Source organism: Rhinoraja longicauda, unplaced genomic scaffold (assembly GCF_053455715.1).
Source record: "Rhinoraja longicauda isolate Sanriku21f unplaced genomic scaffold, sRhiLon1.1 Scf000121, whole genome shotgun sequence".
In the NCBI taxonomy this organism is placed as follows: Eukaryota; Metazoa; Chordata; class Chondrichthyes; order Rajiformes; family Arhynchobatidae; genus Rhinoraja; species Rhinoraja longicauda.
Window position 1 is genome coordinate 24,197 of NW_027601339.1, and position 9,529 is coordinate 33,725.

A 9,529-nucleotide genomic window follows, 5' to 3' on the forward strand; every position below is an offset into this window, starting at 1 on the left:
GGAGCGCAGGACGATGAGGGGTGATCTTATAGAGGTGTAGAAACTCATGAGAGGAACAGTTTGGGTAGATGCACAGTCTCTTGCCCATAATAGGGGAATCGACAACCAGAGGACATAGGTTTAAGGTGAGGGGGAAAAGATTTAATAGGAATTTGACGGGTATTATATTCACAAAAAAGGGTGACAGGTGTATGGAACGAGCTGCCGGAGGAGGTAATTGAGGCAGGTACTATCGCAACGTTTAATAAACATTTAGACAGATTCATGGATAGGATATGTTTGGAGCGATATGGGCCAAAGCAGACAGATGGGACGAGTGCAGATGGGACATGTTGGTCGGTTTGGGCAAGTTGGGCCGAAGGGCCTGTTTCCACACTGTATGACTCTGTATGCATGGTATAGGAGAGATAGAGGGTAAAAGAGGTGAGTGAGTTGTTTTATTGATTAAGGAGAATGTCACGGCACTAGCCTGAGATTACATTACGGATGGTTTGCCCAGTGAGGCTATATGCGTGCAGCCAATTTATATATCCTGCCTATTCTGTCCTCCAACTTTATTTCATCACCACCCATATGGACTTCCAGCCTGTCACCTGCCTCAGTCCCGCATTGAATCCCGCCCATCTGCCTTTCAAGTTTAGTCCCGTCCACTGTGCCTTCCCTCCACAGATGCTGCCTAACCTGCTCACTTCCCCTAGCAGCATGGTTTTCCCATCTATTCTGGCAGGGACAGACCTGGAGTGACAGAGCCCCAGAGGATGAATGGGTGGATGGGGCAGTGGTCTTCAGTGAATGGGGGGGGGGAGAGGTAGTAGGGTTTGGGTTGACAAGGACAAGGGCCTGCCAGTGGGTTGGGGTGATAGTTTCTGAGTTAATGGGGGGTTTCCACAGTGAGTGAGTGAGGGGTGACCCTTCACCGACTGTTGGTCACCCTCACTCCAGCTCCTTTCCCAGAAAGGTTTTCACCACTTTCTTTTGCCCGCAGATCATTACTGAAGCACGTTTGTATCTCAAGTAACCGTACAGAGCTCACAGCCAACCAACTGCACAGCACGCTACGATTCTGCAAATGCTCAGCGGGACAGGGGATGGAAAGGGATGGAAGAACAGAGACTGCCAGAGACACTCTGGTGGATGGATAAACAGGAAAAAGAGGCAGGTTGAAAGAGGGAAAGAGAGAAAGTTGGAGGTGTTCATGTGTTAGTCCTGTCGAGCTGCTAAATTCTCACTGCAGTTATCACCTGAAGGTAATATTCTTTATTGGAGACTCAGCTGTGACCTGTGCTCACATCACACATCGTCACTACATGGACATGCACCTTTCAATGTTCTCAAAATTATTATGGGGAGAGACCTAGAGGAAACATATGTACAAGCAAAGGAAGGACACCACACAAACAGGCAAAGAAGTGGTGTGATAGACAGATTGAAACTCCAGGGGTTCAGCAAATGCGAGCTATGCTTTGCTTTGTGGCTTTTAAGCAATAAAAAATCATTTCAAAACTTGTCTTGTATTGGTTATGTATGTCTGGACCTCTCCTGGTGCCATGGATGGAGACAGGAGGGGGTGCAGGTGAATGTGTGACCCACAACTGATGCAAGAGGAAGGACTTGGATTCCTGGGGCAGGGCAGCCAAACTGAATGGTCAGGCTCAGAGCTGGATTGGCAGGGTGAAGGGAAACCCACAATGATTCAGGACCGCTGGGTGCCTTCAGTAAATGAGTCTGCAAAGCAGATGAAACAGGCTGGAAGAAAGAAAACCAAGTAGAGGGTACAGTGGAGCAGCAGTAAGTGCTGCTGTCTGCCAGCTCTAATCCGTGTGCAGTTTATATGCTCTTCCTGTGTCCGTGGGTTCCCCTGGCACTCCTCCCACATCCCCTGCCCCACGGGGTGATCGGTCACTTTGATAGCCCATCCTGGGCCACAGGTAAACTTTGTGGGCCAATACGATTGCACAGACTGGAAGGACTGAAAGGGCTTTCCTCATAAAGAAATCCAGAAATGTGTAAAGGTTTTGAAGGGGTTAATTGTTTGTAGTTCAGTGTGTGTGGTTGGGGTGAGGTGGGGTGGGGTGGGGGGGGGGGGGGGGGGTGAAGGTAGTGGAGGACAATGCAGAGACCATGGGAGGTTTGCAGTGACCAGAAGACATGGCTTACATAGAGTGCATGTGGAGAGAATGTTTCCACTAGTGGCAGAGTCTGGGACCAGAGGGCACAGCCTCAGAATGAAAGGACATACCTTAAGAATGGAGATGAGGTGAAATATCTTTCGCCAGAGGGTGGTGAATCTGTGGAATTCATCGCCATAGACGGCTGTGCAGGCTGTCATTGGGTATTTTCAAAGCAGAGGTTGACTGGTTCTTGATTAGTAAGGGGGTCAAAGGTTACAGAGAGAAGGCTGAAGAATGGGTTGTGAGGGAAAGATAGATCGGTCATGAATAAATGGCAGAGTCGACTCGATGGGCCAAATGGCCTAACTCTGTTCTTAATTCCGGCTTCATGGACATTAGTGTCAGTGAAATCTGAGGGTTACCAAAGAGATAGATAGTAGTTCAGAACTGCTCTCTGGCTGTGATAGGATAGTTCACTTTCCAGATAACAGCTGTGAAGAAACTGTCCCTGAATCGGCAGGTGTGCGTTTTCACATTTAATACCTTTTGCCTGAGGAAAGAAGAGGTAGTGGCTAAGGTGTGATGTCCTTGATTATGCTGCTGGCCTTGCCGAGGCAGCATGAGATATAAATAGAGTCAATACAAGGGAGGTTGGTTTGTGTGATGGTCTGGGTTGCGTCCACAATTCGTGGTCTTGGATGGAGTTGTTCCCAAGCCAAGCAGAGATGCATCCTGATAAAGTTCCTCATGGCAGCCTGATCGAGACAATTGGTTTAGTTTAGTTCTGTTATTGCTGTCACGTGTACCGAGATGCAATGAAATATTTTATTTTGCATACTATCCAGCCACAGCTTGCCTGTACCAGGCCCATATCCCCTCAACCCTTGATAGAAACAAGGAACTGCATATCTTTTTTGCATTCATTGTTTCATTCAATCATTCATTCATTCTTCTGTATCTCTCCACATCGCTATCTATATCTCTCGTTTCCATTATCCCTAACCAGTCTGAAGAAGGGACTCGACCTGAAACGTCACCCATTCCTTCTCTCCAGAGATGCTGCCTGTCCCGCTGAGTTACTCCAACTTTTTGTGTCTATCAAGGAACTGCAGATGCTGAGTTACTCCAGCACTCTGTGTCTATCCCTTCAAACACCCCCTTCTATGTAGCTGTCAGTGGCTTTCAAATGTCATAATTGTAGCTGCTTCTACCATCGCATCTGACAGCTCCATATGTACACAGCCCTCTGTATGGGGAAGCAGTTGCCTCTTGTATCCCTTTTAAATCTTTTCCCTCTCTGCGTCAACGTATGCCCTTTAGTTTTAGACTCTCTTCTCTAATACCCAATAACTTGGCCTCCACAGCCAGCAAAGAATTCCACAGGTTCACCACCCTCTGACAAACAGCTTTCAAACACACATCACGGGTTAACCCAATCACCCCCGGGATAACTCTCATGAGCCTCTTCTGGACCTTCTTCCCTCTCTCGGCTCCTTCAACCTAATCAAGATTCTTGATTAGTCCGGGCGTCAAAGGTTGTAGCAGCAACTTAGTCCTTCCCAATAAAGTCCTTAAGCTTACCACTTTTACGAAAGGAGTGGAGTGAACATTCTTGACGCAAACAACCACAGAGATCTCATGACGTTTCAGTTTAATTAGTCGTTTATTGAAGTAGTTATACAAACAGATTAGTATATCTCTAGTCATTGACTTGGTAAGAATTGTATCCCACCACAGCTCCTCTCGTGTCTATCGCATAACATCGCGGTCTTCCCAATTGTAATTCTGGCCCCTCCCCTGGCTCCTCCCAGTCCATATATGCACATATGCCCATGTATGTAAGCCCCAAAAATAGGATACAAAAGAATATAGTATGCTAAGACAGCTAGCAAATACACATGGCTCCGACAAAGGTTATGGGGAGAAGGCAGGAGAATGGGGTTGAGAGGAAAAGATAGATCAGCCAGGGTCTATGGCTGGAGAATGGCAGAGTAGACACGATGGGCTGAATAGCCTCATTCTGCTCCTATGCATTATGAACATCATACTATAAACACGTACAATATATAGAATAGATGACCAGTGATAGTTTGATTCAGACTGGCTCACCCAGGGAAGACACAGGGCTGTGGCGAAAGGATGTTATTCTGACTGGAGGCCCATAACCAGTGGAGTTCCACAGGGGTTAGTGCTGGCACCTATTTTAACAGTATATATATTAATGATAGCGATGAAAATTAGTTGGCCAGTAAATGTGCAGATGATGCACAAATTGGTGCTCAGGGACAGTGAAAAAAAGACTCAAATGTATATATAACTTAGTTACAGATGTGAGCGGAGAAATGGCAGGCAGTGTTTACCCGGGCAAATATGCGGAATTGCATTTTGGGAGGTTGAATATAAGGGGAAAATTTAGTTTTTACAACATAAAGTGGGGAGTGCCTGGAATGTGCTGTTGGGAGTGATGGTAGAGGCAGATATGATAGTGGGATTTAAAAAGCTTTAGACAGGCTCATGGATATGCAGGGGGTGGAGGGATATGGATTATGTGCATGCAGGGGGGATTGGTTTAATTTGGCATCAGGTTCGGCACAATATTCGATAAATGAGGGGATGAAGGGTGGAGACTCCATCAACGTGGGCAAAGCCATGATAGCGGCTCAGTGGCTGGCTGATCCCAACAGCAAGCACCCAAGGAAGAGCAGCAGACTGCATGCCAAGTGGATACCTCTGTATCAGAGGGTGGTCGAGCGGGGTTCAAGAGATTGCAGGGCTGTATCATTACCGTGGATGGTAAGGTGGAGGCTCTGATTCCATGGTGTGCCTGCCACTGAGGGAGAGCTGAGAACCACAGCAAGGCAGTAGCTGACTGATACGGAGTGGGGAATGGACTGGATTCTGTGATGTTGGTGGTGGGAGGGAGAGATGCTCTCAGTCATACAGCACAGTGGCAGTGCCTCCAGCCGTGCAGTGACCACCCACACACCCGTCTACACTGATCCCACATTCACCCACTTCACTCTCCCCACATTCACACCAACACCCCCCCAGCACACGCACACCCTGAGGGCAATTCAAAACAGCCAATAAACCCACCCACCATCACAACTCAAATTGCAGCAGGATCTTGATCAGTTGGCCATGTGGGCTGAGAAATACTTGATGGAATTTAACACTGAGAAATGTGAGGTGTTGCATTTTGGAAAGTCAAACATGGGCAAGACCTACACAGTGAATGTTAAGGCTCTGGGGAGTGTTGGAAAGCAGACAATCTAGGAGTGCAGATACATAGTTTGTTGAAAGTGACATCACAGGCAGATCGGGCGGTCAAAACGGCTTTTTGGCACATTGGCCTTCATCATTCAGAGTATTGAGTATAAAAGTTGGAAGGTCATGATTTAGTTGTATCAGACGTTGGTGAGGCAGCATTGAGAGGGTTGTGTCCAGTTCTGGGCACCATGACATAGGAAAGATGTCAAGATGGAAAGGGAGCACAGAAGATTTATGAGGATTTTGCCAGGACTCGAGGGCCTGAGCTACAGGGAGAAGTTGAGCAGGCTGGGACTCTATTCCTTGCAGCGCAGGAGGATGAGGGGTGATCGTATAGACGTGTACAAAATCATGAGAAGAAACGATAGGGTAGTCGCACAAAGTCTCTTGCCCAGAGTAGGGGAATCACAAACCAGAGAACATAAGTTTAAGGAGAGGGGAAAAGATTTAATAGGAAACTGAGCAGTAACGTTTTCACAGAGAGGGTGGTGGGTGTATGGAACGAGCTGCCGGAGTTGAGGCAGGTACTAGATTCAGGATTCAAGATTCAAGATTCAATTTATTGTCGCATGTACAGTGAAATTTGAGTTACCATACAGCCATCTATCTATATACAAAAACTCTTGTTTGTTTGTTTATTTGTGACTGAACTTCAGCCAAAACTGTACTAGATAGCACAACATTTTTAGGCCCACCTATCAGACTGATTAGACCAAGCGGACCAACTGGGCCCAAACTCCTCCCGCATTCGCGCAGCGCCCGATCACCTCTTCCCCCCCCCTCCTTTCCCCCCACCTCTCCTCTCCCCCGTCTCCTTTCCCCCCTCTCCTCTGCCCCCCTCTACTCCCCCCCTCCTCTCCCACCCTCTCCTCTCCCCTCTCCTCTCCCCCCTCTCTCTCCCACCCTCTCTCCTCTCCCCTCTCTCTCCCACCCTCTCTCCTCTCCCCCTCTCCTCTCCCCCTCTCCTCTCCTCTCCCCCCCTCTTCTCCCCCCTCTCCTCTCCTCTCCCCCCTCTTCTCCCCCCTCTCCTCTCTTCTCTCCCCCCCTGCTCTCCCCCCTCCTCTCCTTGACCCCCCACTCCTCCCTCACACCCCTCTCCTCCCTCCCCCCCCTCTCCTCTCTCCCCCCTCTCCTCTCTCCCCCCTCTCCTCTCTTCCCCCTCTCCTCTCCCCCCCCCTCTCCTTTCCTCCCTCCCCCCTCTCCTCCCTCCCCCCTCTCCTCTCAACCCCCTCTCCTCCCTCGCCCCCTCTCCTCCCTCCCCCCTCTCCTCTCTCCCCCTCTCCTCTCTCCCCCCTCTCCTCTCTCCCCCCTCTCCTCCCTCCCCCCCTCTCCTCTCTCCCCCCCTCTCCTCCCTCGCCCCCTCTCCTCCCTCCCCCCTCTCCTCTCTCCCCCCTCTCCTCTCTCCCCCCTCTCCTCTCTCCCCCTCTCCTCTCTCCCCCCTCTCCTCTCTCCCCCCTCTCCTTTCTCCCCCTCTCCTCTCTCCCCCCCCTCTCCTTTCCTCCCTCCCCCCTCCTCCCAAGGAGACAGATTTAAACTTTAAAATGTGAATAACTTAAAAAAATATAACACCTATTTCGATGAAACGTCTTCCAATAAGACCACCGGATGATGGTAAGGTGGGCTTAACATTGTCGTGCTAACGTGTACCGTTTTGGCTGTAGTCCCGGAACAAACAAACAAGAGTTTTTTGTATAAAGATTTTATTTGCTGCTGAGCTGTTAAAGATAACCCCCATTTAAAAGCTCCCCAAAAACCTCCCCTACATTAACTGAAATTGAGTTAAGGTTGTTTTAAAGAACCCCAGTCACACACTCCTTCCCCCCTCCCACCAACTTTATCCCCCCTCCCCTCACCTGATCAATACCTATCTCTTTTTAATATCATGCCAAGAGGTAGGACTTAAAGGGAACGTTTTCGACGGCCGCGGGTTGTATTGCATAGAGCGCAGGAGGATGACAGCTGGTGTACAAAATCAGGAGAGAAATAGATAAGTTAGATGGGCAGAGTATTTTTTTGTGTATTTTTTTGAGTAATGGTATCAAGAACAAGGGAGCAGTTGGTAATTGTGCAAAAAGACAAATGATTACGAACCGTACGGACAATGTTTGTACACAGAGGGTGGTCGGTATATTGGGCGGACTGTCCGAGTGGTTAGTTCAGGTCGGGACTATAACGACATTGGCAAAGAACATTTGGGCAGGTACATGGATAAGAACGGTTCAGAAGGATATGTGTCGCCCACACTGCTCCCTTAGTACTGCCCCTCCCACAGTGTGGTGCTCCTAGTACTGCCCCTCCCACAGTGTGGCGCTCCTAGTACTGCCCCTCCCACAGTGTGGTGCTCCTAGTACTGCCCCTCCCACAGTGTGGCGCTCCCTTAGTACTGCCCCTCCCACAGTGTGGCGCTCCCTTAGTACTGCCCCTCCCACAGTGTGGTGCTCCTAGTACTGCCCCTCCCACACATTTGGGCAGGTACATGGATAATTCCCCTAAGATGGCTTCCATCCAGTCCAATAGTCCCCCAAAGCTGACATCCTGACATCCCTTACCCCCATAAACTGGCTACCTCCCATTCCCTTTTTACCCAACCTGGCTACATTCCATTCCCCCAACTCCCCCTAGCTGGCTACCTCCCATCCCTTACTCGCCCAATCTGGCTAACTCCCATTTCTTTTTTTTCCCAACCTGGCTGCCTCCCATTCCGCTTACACCCCGAAGCTGGCTGTTTCCCATCCCTTACTCCCCCAAGCTGTCTTCTTCTCATTCCCAATACACCCCCAACATCCCATCACCCTTACTCGCCCAAGCTGGCATCCTCTCACCCCTACCCCACCCCCCCCCCTCAATCTGGCCACGTCCCAAACGTTACACCCCAAGCTGGCTGCCTCTCATCTATTACTCGCCTAAGTTGGTGACTTCACATTCCGCTTCCTCCCCTAAGCTGTCTACCACCCAACCCATTCATCCCCAAGCTGGTAGCTCCCATTTCCCTAACTCCCCCAAGCTGGCAACCTCCCATATGTCACTTCTCCCATACGTCACTCCCTACCTCCACCACTTACTAACCTAAGCTGTTTTCCTCCCTTTCCACTCAATATCCCAAGCTGTCTATATCCCATCCCTTACTCCCATGAGCGGCCTGCCGGCCATCCCTTACTCCCCCAAGCTGACCACCTCCCATCCCTTACTCCCCCAATCTGGCCACGTCCAATCCCTTACTCCCGCTAGGTTGCTACCACCCATCCCTTACCCCCCCCCCCCCCTAAACTGGCTACCTCTAATCCCCTACTCCCCCAAACTGGTTAACTCCCATTCACCGGACTCCCACAAGCGGGGTTCCTCCTATCCCTTACTCCCACAAGCGGGCTTCCTCCCATCCCTAACTTCTCCAAGCGGTCTTCCTCCCATTCCCCATACTCCCACAAATTTCCCAATCCACTTACTCGCCCAAGCAGGCATCCTCACATCCCTTACCACTCTAAGCTGGCAACCTCCCATTCACGGAGCTCCCCGAAGCTGGCTACCACCCAACCCTTTCTCCCCCAAGCTGGCAGTCTCCCAATCCCTAATTCGCCTAAGCTGGCTTCATTTCAGCCACAGTACTTTCCCAACCTGGCATGCTCACATCCCTTACCCCCGTAAGCTGGCTATCTCCCATCCCTTACTCCCTCAAGCTGGCTACCTCCCATTCCCTTGTTTCCCAACCCTGACAACCTCCCATTCACGGAGCTCCCCGAAGCTGGCTTCCTCCCAACCTTTACTTCCCCAAGCCTGATTCCTCCCATTCCCTGTATTCCCCAAGCTGATTACCTCCCAACACTTACTCTCTGAAGTTGGTGACCTCCCATCACTTACTCCCCCAAGCGGGCTTCTTCCCATTCCCCTCAATATCGCAAGCTGGCTATATCCCATCCCTTACTCCCAGTAGCTCGCTACCTGCCATCCCTTACTCCCCCAAGCTGTCTTTCTCCCATCCCCTATCTCCCCCAAGATGGCTACCTCCCATTCACCATAATCCCCCAGGCTGGCTACCTCCCAACCCGTAATTCCCCTAAATGTGGCTTCCTCTCATTCCCAATACTCCCCCAATATGACTGCGTCCCATTTCACATACTCCCCCAAGCTGGCCACCACCCAACTCTTTCTCC